This window comes from Chrysemys picta, chromosome 2, assembly GCF_011386835.1.
Source record: "Chrysemys picta bellii isolate R12L10 chromosome 2, ASM1138683v2, whole genome shotgun sequence".
NCBI lineage: Eukaryota > Metazoa > Chordata > Testudines > Emydidae > Chrysemys > Chrysemys picta.
The window spans coordinates 109415084-109429206 of record NC_088792.1 but is presented as its reverse complement, the minus strand read 5'-3'; positions in this window follow the sequence as shown (position 1 = coordinate 109429206).

Here is a 14123-nt window from a genome sequence, read left to right as displayed (position 1 = left end):
TTTTGCATTTGTTTGTTTTAAACTTTCTGTAAGAAAAAGATAACAGCTAGAAGTGACATAGATCTTTAGATGGTTGCCCAGTCATAATAATATTTAGCACTTCTGTAGTATGTTAGCACTTCAAAATCACTGTACAAGCATTAAACAAACTTAATCAAAAGTCTTTCATCTTTTGAATGACTAGGAGTTGACAAAACAGAGCTATCCCCTGTTTTGTTCTCTACCCCCCTGAACAAAAAGACTTCACTGAAAATCAGCATCTTAAAAGAACCATTAAGGATCTTTCAAAAGAACAATCCAGCCAAGGCTGCTGTAGTGACACCCTTGTTACATCAGGTCTGGTGTTTGTTTAAGGCTGGTGTTCCTGTTTCATTTGCATGTGTACATCAAGCAGACCTTGCTTATTTTTTTTCCCTTAAAGTGCTCAGAGTTTAGGGAAGGAACATGAATGAGATTGTGCTTATACCAGGTGTGAAAAAGCAGAAGGGACCAAAATCTATTCCTGTGCAAAAATCTGTTCTCTCTGAAGTCAATAAAGCTACACTGGTGTAACTATCAGTAGGAATTGGCCTATGTTGTCATTCCCTTCTTGAATCACATTCCATTCTTACCCAACATTTTCCACTTGGGAAAGAAGTTAGTTTGAGTTGGGGCAGAAAAATGAGGACTAACTTCGGGTTTATTTAGCTTTAAGTTTTTGGAATGAAACTCAAAAGAAATCAAATGTGAGGTACTTTTATGATGTATTGAACTGCTAGAGTATCAGCAGATGGACAGAACCTGCCTTTTGCTTATTCAGCCAGTCTTTCTAGCATAGCCTGCTAAGAAGTGGATTTAAAATCCTTGAGGGAGAGGGGAGAGAGAAACCTACAACATTGTGTGCTGAGCTTCCTCCGGTGCTTTTGCAGTCCCTTAAAAGTAGAAATATACATTGGCCTGTGGAACTAGACTGAGCATAAGGAAATAACTTGAATGCCTGTGCAACCCAATACAGAAAAATACACCAAAGGAAAAAAAATGATTTCTTTGATTTTTAGTACAGTTCAAAACAGCATTGAACACAATGCATCATAAATCTGAAGCCCCTCAATGGAAGGTACTGTAAAAGTTAAAGGGATGTTTTGTTTTGTGTTTCCTACAAATGTGTGGGAAATCGTTCCTTATACATGGGAGGGGCAATAGTTCTGGCTGGAGATGAATAAAGTGTAGGGTGACCAGACAGCAACTGTGAAAAATCGGGATGGGGGTGGAGGGTTATAGGCTTCTATATAAGAAAAAGCCTCAAATATCGGGACTGTCCCTATAAAATCGGGACATCTGGTCACCCTAATAGAGTGTGTGCAGGTTCTGTGCAAACTTCCCACCCTACCGTTCTGGTACTGCCTCTTCCCCCCACCACAGGCACTCACCAGTTGTCCAGAAACAGGACCCAGCACACATAGAAGATGACGGTGACATACACTAGGACTCAGGAGGCAGCGTCCTGGAGCTGCCTGCCAGCCTCGGCAGAGGAGAAGGACAGAGGGAGCCTCTTCCCTCCCTGACAGCTAAGTGGAGCTCCAGAGTAATTGGGGCTGGCGGGAGCAGGGAGGGGACAATACCTGCTCAAACTACATCCATGGCTGGCATGGGTTCCTGTGGTAACTGGATTTTTAGTGTCTGGTCACTAGTGTTAACCGAATACCTGGCAGTGTGTTCCTGCAACACGGGGAGACACAGCAGGCTGCCAGCTGGCTGCTGGTTAAGCTCCTTCCAAGCCACAGGGGGCTGCTTTGCCTTTCCTACTGGCAAGGGAGTGCGTCAGCAGGGCTATGTGAGCAAGCTCGCTCCCCACACCTCACTCGGCCCCAGCCGCGCCCCCTGCCTGACCAGTAGGGCCTAAATCATTGTACTTTTTCAAACAGCACTCCATTAGAGCACACCAGCAGGGTCTACACAGACCAATTAATGTGAAACATGTTAGTGCACTTTAGAAATCATACAGTGCTATAGAGCACATTATGCCATCACGTAGACAAGCCCTCTCAGATTGGAGAGTGGTGCCAACTGAACCATAATGGTTTTAGATAATGTTTCTATGTTATTGCTACTCTTTTGAAGTAATCTACACATCTGCAGTTGACAAGGCATGAAGCAGGCAGACTGTTTTGGAGCTTAGATTCTAAACTTTCTATTGTGAATATATTAATTTGAACATTGTTCACCAGTAAATAAGGGTCACATTGAAATGTAACTCATTGTCTCTGATTTAAGAGATTTGCAGATCCCAAGGCAAATAGTATATTATCAAGCACAGCCCATTCTACGGCTAGTTAAAAATGTCTTGCTCTATCAAAGTAACAAGAGATCAAAACGTTCTAAAGGTGGTTTTCTAAAGACATTAGAATTTAAATAGGAATTTAAAACGTATGTAAATCTTGAAGGGAACATTCAACTATCATCATCCAACTTGTTTCACCCTCATGATTCCACAAAGCTTAATAATATAAATGTGTGTGTGTAACACTGAAAATCACCTCATAATCTGATCTAAGTGTTTGACACCTTGCCTTTTACACCCCAATGGAAAACTAAAGATTTAGATGCTAAAGGCACATTAGAGGACTGATTGATTTGAGAAGACTTCAGCACCTCACAGGATCTGTGGATAAGAAAGGCCAAGGCACACAAAACAAGATTAAACTAGCTAGAGACATAAAGAATAACAAGAAAACATTCTACAAATGCATTAGAAGCAAGAGGAAGACCAAGGACAACATAGGCCCGTTACTCAATGAGGTGTGAAAAACAATAACAGAAAAGGTTGAAATGGCAGAAGTGCTAAATGATGTTTTTGTTTCAGTTTTCACCAAAAAGGTTAGTAGCAATTGGACATATAACAGAGTGAATGACAGTGAAAATGAGGTAAGATCAGAGGTTAAAATAGGGAAAGAACAAATTAACAAATACTTAGACACCAGAGCCTGATGAAATACATCTTAAAATACTCAAGGACCTGACTGAAGAGATATCTGCGCCATTAGCAATTATCTTTGAAAAGTCATGGAAATGATTCCAGAGGAATGGAAAAGGGCAAATATAGTGCCTATCTATAAAAAGGGGGGAAAGGACAACCTGGGGAATTACAGACCAGTCAGCTTAACTTTAGTGCCCAGAAATATAATGCAGCAAATAATTAAGCTATCAATTTGCAAACACTTAGTAGATAATAAGGTGATAAGTGACAGCATGGATTTGTCAAGAACAAATCATGTCAGACCAACCTAGTAGCTTTCTTTAACAGGTAACAAGCCTTGTGCATGGGAGGAAGCAGTAGATGTGGTATAATCTTGACTTTAGTAAGGCTTTTGATACTGTCTCACATGACCTTCTCATAAACAAATGAGGGAAATACAGCCTAGATGGAGCTACTATAAGCTGGGTGCATAACTGGTTGAAAAACCATTTCCAGAGAGTAGTTATCAGTGGTTCACAGTCAAGCTGGACGGGCATACCGAGTGGGGTCAGTTCTGGATTTGGTTCTGTTCAATATCTTCATCAGTAATAAAGTTTATGGATGATACCAAGCTAGGAGGGAGTGCAAGTGCTTTGAAGGATAGGATTACAATTCAGAATGATCTGGACAAACTGGAGAAATGGTCTGAAGTAAAAAGGATGAAATTCAATAAGGATAAATGCAAAATACTCCATTTAGGAAGGAACAATCAGTTGTACAAATACAAAATGGGAAATGACTGCCTAGGAAGGAGTACTGTGGAAAGGGATCTAGGGGTCTTAGTGGATCACAAGCTAAATATGAGTCAACAGTGTAAAACTATGGCAAAAAAAGTGAACATCATTCTGGGATGTATTAGCAGGGGTGTTGTAAGTAAGACCCGAGAAGTAATTCTTCTGCTCTGTTCCATGTCACTTAGGCCTCAACTGGAATATTGAGCACAGTTCTGGGCACAACATTTCAGGAAAGATGTGGACAAATTGGAGAAAGGTCAGAGAAGAGCAACACAAATGATTAAAGGTCTAGAAGCATGATCTATGAAGGAAGATTGAAAAAACTGGGTTTGTTTAGTTGTGAGAAGAGAAAACTAAGGTGGGAAACATGATAAAAGGTTGTTACAAGGAGGAGGGAGGTAAATTGTTCTTATTAACCTTGGAGGATAGGACAAGAAGCAATGGGCTTAAATTGCAGCAAGGGCAGTTTAGTTTGGACGGTAGGAAGAACTTCTTAGCTGTCAAGGTAGTTAAATACTGGAATAAATTGCCTATGGAGGTTGTAGAATCTCCATCACTGGAGACTTTTAAGAGCAGGTTAGACAAACAGCTGCCAGGGGAGGTCTAGATAATACTTATTCCTGCCATGAGTGCAGGGGACTGGACTGGATGACCTCTCAATGTCCCTTCTAGTCCTAACGATTCTATTATAAAGCAAAATTACACCAAACTATATGAGGTTTTTTGTTTTGTTTCTCCCCATTACTGAACGCTTTTTAGGTAATGGGCAAGCATCCATCTTTTTAGAGCAAGGTCTCCCCAATCCATTATCCCTCCTGCTTGACTGATTTGTGGGTTTACTCTAGCTAAATACAGGAGAGCATTTTTTTAAAAAAAAGATCCTCTAGACTCCACTATTTTCACAGGATTAGCAAAGGGATAAAAGTGATAATTGACAAATGTGTGATAGGTACATCTGTTTAGATCTAATCTAATCTATCTAATTTCAGTGGGAGCTTTAGGGTGCCTCAGCACTTTTTAAAATCAGGGTACAGTAGAACCTCAGAATTACCAAAACTAGAGTTATGAACTGACCGGTGAACCACACACCTCATTTGAAACCAGAAATACACAATCAGGCAGCAGCAGAGACAAAAAAAGAAGCAAATACAGTACAGTACTGTGTTAAAAATAATCTACTAATAAAATAAAGAGAGTCTAAAAAAAATTGGACCAGGTAAAGAAACTTTCTGTGCTTGTTTCATTTAAATTAAGATGGTTAAAATGCAGTGCTTCTGCATAGTAAAGTTTCAAAGCTCTATTCAATAAACCTTCATTTGTAAACTTTTGAAAGAACCACCATAATGTTTTGTTCAGCGTTACAAACATTTCAGAGTTATGAAAAGCTCCATTCCCGAGGTGTTTTAAACTTGGAGGTTCTACTGCACTTATTTAAGTTCCAGTCATGCAAACACTTTCATATGTCCTTATCTTTAAGCATGGGAGCAGTTCCAAGGAATCTAATGAAACTATTCATTTGCTTAATGTCAAGCATCTGCATAATGTTTGCAGGACTGGAGCCTGGGGTGCATAAATATGGACTTAAGAGGCTAAATTTAGGCACTCAGTTTAGAAAATCTTGGACACATTATAATGCCTCTTAGTTGTTAAATGTAAGATACATCAGATAGTTATTACAATCTACATTATTTATCCCTTCTTGATTTTTACAATAAGGCATCCTTGTGTAGTCAAATTTCCCTGACTAGGGAAAAAAATACTTAGTGCCTTCTAACCCACAATTATAATTAATACTGTATATATTCTTCCTAACAAAGAAGAGATGAGCTGCTCAGTTGTCTTCTGACTTACATAACATACCAAAATATTGTTTTGTTTTTCATTAGAATCAGTATTTGAAATTCATGCAATTGAAGTGGTTTCCCCCACCTTATTTCTATGCAGTACTCATCTTAAATATTTAGAAGAGCAGCTATTTTTTTTTAAGCTTACACTATAAAGTTATTTGTATAATCTTGGGGGAAGAGGGTTGAGGGGGAGGGGCATCAATAAACATTTAAGAAAAAAGAAAGGACTAGGTATTGCACTAATAAGCATCAACTCTGATAGAAACCTGAAATACAAAGCTTGCTTGTGTTGCTTGCTGAACTTGAGGCTTCGTTGTTATAAGCACAGTAACATCTGAAGAGATTTTAGCTCTCTGTTAGGTCTTTCATAGGGGAAAGGGTGGGGGTTAAGGGGAGATTAGCAGAATAGTATCCTCTTACTCAAAATCTAACAATAGTCTAGAAAACATAAAGCAGAACAGCAGCATCTTATTTCCTGGGATATATGGAGAACACTGGCAATGCTTGTCTTAGTGATGACTTGCATTGTTTCCTATTTAGATACTTTTCACTGGAGCTCAAAGGCATATACAGTTTGCCACTTACTGGAAAATTAGACTGGATGAAATCCAGAATCAATTTTGTTTCTAAATGTAAAAGTGCAATAGAACAGATAGCATGATAAGGGCTTTAGAACATGAGTTAATTGTTTTAGTTGGTCCTTGATGTAAAGGGACACCTTGCTAAAATACATTTAGTAATATTCTTTGTAGTCAGTGCTACAGTTTATTCATCAGAAATATCACAGAGCAGTGGCTTGTTATGCTACTATCTTTAACTATTAAAATAGAAAAAAGAATAAGAATTGAATTAAAAAAAAGCTAGTTTGGTAACTACCAATAAATCTTCTAGCTGTTTATCCAGATAGAATATTTAAATGGATGTCATCACCATAGTATCTTAAATAAGCTTCATTTTCCCTATTCATTGTAAAGAAGCACAGTTCTAACCTTTTCACAGTAAAAACAAAATAATGGATCCCTAAGTGAAAAGTATCCTGAAGAAAATGGCAACAAGTAACAGGGCTGGACCTCATCTTGGTTTCCACATTCTTAATATAATAATACAGATAGTTTGTCGGCCTAATGGTTAACCCAATTGTGCTAGGAGCTTACTCCTGCAGAACTCCACATTGAAATCCACCTCCAGAGCTGAAATTTAAATCAGCAGAACTACTTGGGGAATATAGCACTACTCAACATGAGTGGCAGAATCTGGCCCTATGTCTCTGCTGATACAAGGTCTCATGTTACAAATTCAGTCTTGGTAGAAAACACACACTCTCTTTCAGTGCACCTTCTGAGGCATGATGGCTCCTAAACAAATATACCAGCTTTCTATTGGCTGTGAGCTATTATCCTGAATTTAATCATCTATTAATATATAGGCTCTAAAAATGTGATTCCATGGAATGACAACAGTCAGTTGTTTATAGTTGATGGTTTGATGCTGTGATGTAATTTCCATAAGTGTAATATTCCAGTGGAAGAATGTGTAGCATCACTTAGCATCACTGGCACTTCAAAGACTTTTCCTGCTTGTTAGTCCCCATTCCTGAGGCAATACTTCCAACACCAGCCAAATTATGAATATCACAAGTACCAAAATACACAGCTCATCCACAGTCTCTGCCTCCAAGCACTTTTATATTCTCGCTACCTATTTATATAACTGCCTCTGTAGAATTCAGTAAGGGACCATGTATTCCCCTGTGGGGAATGCCCCACAGAAGGGAAATTGTTAGTAAAATAAATCTATGTCACTGAGGGTACAGAAATAGCATTATCTCCTTTTTACATTTTGTAGACCACCTGGAAGAGACAAGGACATGACCTTATAACATATAGAAACAGGATCCCTAAGGAAATCCTCCCACCCCTGTAGAATGTGAGTGCATGTGAACCCATGTTTTTCCTTAGCAATCTCCCCTCCGCCCCCCTCTCACCCAGCATCAGAGCACATGCTGCCAGTAGCTTCCACTCACTGTCGCTGGGTTCTATTTCCCCCTGTAATAGGATGAGAAGCCATCTTACAAAAAAAATTAAATTAGATAGCAATTTACCATGTAAGAAATTAGGCCATTTTACAAGAGCATACTGTGAAAACTGGTTGCTCATCAACTCCATACCTTTCTGTTTATCCACATTTCCCAAAATGGTGCCTATTTGTTCAATGCAATGAGTTCTCGTGGCAGGTCTTTTGGTGGCTTTGTTTTATGTGTGTGAGTGGAATCCTTACAGCACCCATTTCAGTGAGATTGATGCTCATTTGTTGTCCCTCATTCCTGGCATCAGAAGGGAGCTCACAAGACTAAATCTTTATTTTCAAATGTGGCATAAAATACAAATATTTTATCAGAAAATAACTCACTTGAAGAGGCTACTAACCTAGGGGTGTAAGGATGTTCCCAAAGTGGATTATGTTTTAATTTGTGGTGGATCTTACTGCGGCAGTGAAACTTTATGCACAGAATTAATTGGGAATGTTTTCCACACTGCTTGGGTAATCAATTTCAAATCCTGGGCAACGGGCCAAAGTCTGCAAAGGACCAGAGTCTAATGCCCTTGGCAAGAGCCATTCATCTTTCCTCACACAAATAAGCCCCATATCCCTTAGGAAGAAGAATCAGGAAAACGAGGAACAATTGGACTAACAAACTTATCATTCAGCAGACAGCATGAAAGACAATTTATGGGTATGTCTACATAGCAGCTGGGAAGTGTGATTCCCAGCACAGGTAGATTTACATGCACTAGTTCTGCTTGAGCTAGCATGCTAAAAGTAGCAATGTAGCTGCAGTGGAAGGATGGTGGCTTGTGCGAGCCACTCGAGTACAGTCCTGCCCAACCCCCTGGGTAAGCATTGGGGTGGCTAACCCAAACTGCTGCTCATGCCACGAAGGCCACACTGCTACTTTTAGCACATTAGCTCCAGCAGAACTAGTGTGTGCATATCTAGCTGTGCTGGGAATCACATTTCCCAGCTGCTGTGCAGAATTACCCTATATGTGGAAAAAGAATTCTGGAGGCTGATGATCTTGAATTCTTCTGTTGTCTGTATCTATTAATTTTGATTGGAAAATTAACAATAAAGGGTGGGATTTTGAAAGGAGTCTAAGGAAACCAGGTACAGAATTTCCCTGTTCAAACTCCAAGGCTTCTGGAGGATATGAAGATTCAGAAGATGATGGGAGATGAAGGAAGATTTTCACACATGCCATATTTTACTTAGTACTGTGTGTTTTCCTAGGCTCAGCTGGTCTATCCAACTATTTGGTATTCAGGCATGAATATGACTCTGGTTCACCCACTATAAATGAACGTTTAAATAAATAAATAAATGTACCCTTAGTTTTAGTCTTTTAAAGTTGTTCACAGCTATTTAAAAAAAAACCCACTTTTTTTGGTGCTGCTCCTTGCTTTCCTTGAATAATAAATGTGTAACGTGAGATGGCATAAAACATAGCTGATGTCTCATCATATTTTCCTGAAAAAAAAAAAATTATTAAACAATCAGAGCTGGATTGTCCTCTATCTCCTTTGTCTGAAGAAATCTGTGTAAATTTCATCTTACGGGACTGATAACATTGATACAACACTGAATGAAACAAACAATCTTGCTAAGTGACAGGTTTCAGAGGGGTAGCTGTGCTAGTCTGTATCTTGCTAAGGTTATTTATAATTGTAAAAATATATAAATGTTATGCTTTGGTGATTTTATGAGCTTCATATTCCATGATGCCTACAGTCTATAGAAACAGTGTGTTTCAAATTAATGGCTAACTTGCCATCTGTGGGATAGGTTTGCTCCCTCCCACCTCCAAGGAAGTGGTTACCAAAGTGCATCTTCTTATGTGTTACAGTACAGCTCCATTGATTTTTCACTTTCAATTTTATTTGACTTTTAAGTTATGCTAAATGTTCTGGCTAGTCTCTTCATTGGCTTGATAATGGTGATTGGCATAAATTTTTAGAAAACAATAGGACTGGTCCACATAATCTCTCACTAAATCAAGAGAATAACTTTGCCCCTGTGCTGTCCTTTAATTCATTTCCTATTAAATTCTAGTGACTGTTGTAATTGTGACTTGCCTTTAAAATGCCATTTTAGGAGCTTGGGTTTTTTTTTGTTTTTTTTTTGGTAATTAACCTTTTGTCAGTTATGGGCCAAGCTGTAATACAGTCCCAGAATATCTAAGGTATTTGGGCATCTGACTCTGAGGGAGTTTGGCACCTAAATATCTTTGAGTATCTGGCTCACCCTGAAAAGTACCTTGCACTATGAATAGTCCGTGTGAAGTCAATAGGACTTCTCTGTGGAGTAGGATTCTATTCACTGTGAGTACAAGTGTCACAATCCGACTCTAGACTTAAGAAAGAAAGACAAAGAAAGGGATTTGTATACCACAACAAAAATACACATAAAGAATGACAGTCAAACAAATGAAAGATATCATTCCTAGATTAATACATATACAGCATATTCACATAACATAATTCAGAAGCTGAAATGTAACTCTTCCAGGAGAAATTGTAAGTGTAATTCTGGGTTGTGCAGTATCAAAACAACAGCTGTAACTGTTCTGCCAGGTTGTTGACAGAAAGGGCTGGGTTCCAATTTCTAGTGGTTCCTTCTGAAAACTTAACACTGGGCTGACCCTGCACCTCTGGCCAAGAAACCTGGGACATTATAACTGGCACCCTGCGCACCTTTATAGGCAATACTTCCCTACTTGCAAGCAGTGAGTCCAAGGTTTAAAACAAAGAGAATTTTATGATGGAGAAGAAAGTGGTAACAACAAAATAAACCTGAAAAAGTCAGCAATTAATTCATTAACAGTATCTGTAAGCTAAGACTCCCACCCCACCAGGGTGTCTTAATCTCAGCCCTTCTCTTGCACTCATGAGTGGCTAATGCATTCCAGCCACTTCCCTCCTCCCCAGCTCCCGCATACACCGTTTGTTGTCCAGGGCTTGTGGAGTCCAAGAATTCTGGCAGGTCAGTCTCCAGCCCCTCAGGGACATGCTTCCTGGGCTGTTTTGGAGGCTCTACCACCTGACCAGTTAAAAGTGATCTCAGCTTTGATTACTGGCTTGCAGGGCCGGCTCCAGGGTTTTGGCCGCCCCAAGCAGCCCTCCCCCCCAAAAAGCCATGATCGCGATCTGCGGCGACAATTCGGCAGAAGGTCCTTCGCTTCAAGCGGGAGTGAGGGACCGTCCGCCGAATTGCCGCCGAATAGCTGGACCTGCCGCCCCTCTCCGGAGTGGCTGCCCCAGGCACCTGCTTGCCAAGCTGGTGCCTGGAGCCGGCCCTGCTGGGTAGTGAGGCCCACACCAGAATGCCTCAGGTAAGTTGTTGTTTTCTGCAGCTTCAGCCCAGGCCACCTCGACACTCCCCTGCCTCACCACCACTTCAGCTCAACTTTGCCTACTATCTGGATCCCACTTCAGCTCAATCCGCCACCTCGAAGCCACCATCTGCTGTTTTAAAGCTGACTCGGTGCTGAGTCTTCAGAGAGGAATAGGTGGTATATAGGAGCTTTAATAGAGACTTTACCAGCAGCAAGGAACTGCCAGGAGAAAGTAGAACCTTCTTCCCCCTCACTCTCCTTTTAACCCTGTCCAGGCATCCTTACCCAATTGTGCCTGACTGTGGTCTTGGTGAGGGTGATCCCTCACCCCAGGCACTTTTGGTGCAATTATTTTGTCCTTTCATTTCCCAAGAAGGATGATAGAGTTGTATGGCCCACAAACTCAAAACTTAACTGGGTTTTAACCAAATGCCTCTAACCGTCACATAGCTAAAAAGTAAATGAGGCCTGGCCCATTCAGTCAGTTCGCCTTGCTCACCAACCCATGCTGGCAGAGCCCCATTCACACCCTAGCCCCATCCCTGTTTGAAGTTCTCAGGCAGCTCTGGGCTTCTCTTTTCCCTATTCAGCAACAATTCCTGCTCTCTAGGACTTCAGGCCGTAGTGTTTACAGATAATTTAAAATAAGATTTGAAATAGCTCTAATTTCTTTAGTAAGAAAAAGAGCATATAGGTGTATATGGATATACTGTAGATAGTTTTTCAATTTTATTCTGGTTAATATGTGTTCTTCATTTTTGGTATGTTATATGTATAGTTTTTTGTTTCTTTCTTTCTCTTTTCTTTCCATATCAAAAAGTAATACATGGATATAACTAGGAAGAGCAGGCATCCTCAGATAAAACACTGGATCTGGTGGAGGTATAATAGTGTTAGATGAGTCTCTTTCAAATTGTACAAAAGTGCTTACCAGCTCCATTTTGCTGGAGACATTAAATAAAATATCTACACTGAATCCTGTTTATATTTTCTTATTCTTCTGCTGTAGACTACAAAGTACATGATCCATTTTAGGTAGAAAACTATATTGGAGTGTAATGTTCAGATCCAGATTTAGTTTTGCATCCAAATTTTTGAAACCTTTAAGGCCACCAGATATGCAATTTTGGTTCAGGCCCAACTCCATTATCAGGGAGCATTTGAAACTTCTATTTTGCTAGGCAAATTTTTTCAACAAATTGGGCTTAATATTCCAATTTACTGAGTGTTCTGGCCCTGTTGTAATTAAGCATATGTTTAACTTTAAGAACATGACTAGTTTAATTGAGCACAATGGCACTACTCACTTGATTAGAGTCAAGCATCTACTTGAAATACTTTGTCGGATCAAGGCCAGAGTGCTCAGTTCATTTCAACCCTAGAACCCAGGTCCTCAAAAGTGTTTAGGTGTCTAAAGTTAGTCTCATAAATTCATATTTAGGTACTGTGACAGACCCAGACCAGTGGGGTACAGGAGTCTGATAGAGGGCAAATATACTGGTCACTGGATGAGTAGTTTTCTGTTCCCTGAGTGACCAGAGCAGGGGCTGCACTAGTAATCAGGAACCTGCTAGAACCAGTTAAGGCAGACAGGCTAATTAGGACACCTGGAGCCAATTAAGAAGAAACTGCTAAAATCAATTAAGGCAGGCTAATCAGGGCACCTGGGCTTTAAAAAGGAGCTCACTTCAGTTTGTGGTGTGAGTGTGAGGAGCTGGGAGTAAGAGGTGCAAGGAGCTGAGTGAGAGGGTGTGCTGCTGGAGGACTGAGGAACACAAGCATTATCAGACACCAGGAGGAAGGTCCTGTGGTGAGAATAAGGAAGGTGTTGGGAGAAGGCCATGGGGAAGTAGCCCAGGGAGTTGTAGCTGTCATGCAGCTGTTACAGGAGGCACTATAGACAGCTGCAGTCCACAGGGCCCTGGGGTGGAACCCGGAGTAGAGGGTGGGCCTGGGTTCCCCCAAACCTCCCAATTGACCTGGACTGTGGGTTCTCCCAGAGGGGAAGATCTCTGGGCTGTTCCCCACCCCACATGGTGAATCTCTGAGGCAAGAAAATCCGCCAATAAGCACAGGATCCACCAAGATAGAAGAACTTTGTCACAGTACCTAAATAATTATACAGATTTTCAAAAACACTGAGTATATAACAGTTCCCACTGAAGTCCTAGCTTTGCCCACTTGTATCCTGTGCTACTTATTCTGGCCACAGGGATGGGGTTGACATAAAAGCCAGTAAGTTAGTTCTGCACTACTGAAAGTTTCTCCTACCTAGACAGACATGCTAGCTTTAGAGCCAGCCCTGAGGTTCAGGGCTCAGGAATGACAGTCAAGGAACAGTGAAAAATATTCCGTTACTGCATAAATAGTGGCTTCAAATGAAATTAGAGCACTATCTCCTTCAATACAAAATAATTATCAGCTGTGCTTCATTAATCCCAAACAAAACATGTAGCTAGTTAAGGTTGAAAACACCTGAAATAGACTCCAATATGACAAACCCAATGTAAAAGTTGTAGCTATGTCCATATAAACAAATATTGAAAAGACAAGGAATTATATAAATGGCTGCTTGAAAATGATACCTTTTTAATCAAGTCAACTGTTCCTGTGTAACCACTGCCATTTCTGCTGGCCTTACAAAAATACATTTTTACTCTGATTAGCATGTCAGAGTCAGCACAGTTACATGAAAGTGAACTGGATTCTACTCAAGGTTGTAACACATCAACAGAACTGTTAGTGAATTTCCAATCGCAGGAAGCTTACTATTGGTAATGTAGAGCCAGAAAGAACCCAGCTTGGCTTTCAGGTTACAGGCTGAATCTACAGGGCTGACAATTTGAAAACAAAACAAAACCTACCACCAATGTCTTTTACTAGTAAACTGAGGAGCTTTGATCTCAAAGTTTTCAAGAGACAACAAACATGGAATCTCACTATGTCATTTTCAAAACTGGTTTTCATAGTAGTCCCCATAAAACTGCTAACCCTTCATCTTTCCTTTATTTGCTACCTTTATGTCTCTGCCTTACATTTTCATCAAAGCCTTTCTTTGCTGGCTAAAAGTAATGCTGAACCTATGTTTGTGACCATCTTAAAATTAGGAGAAAAAATGTGCTTAGCAATTTATTTATTTACTTCTTAATTTAATTTAA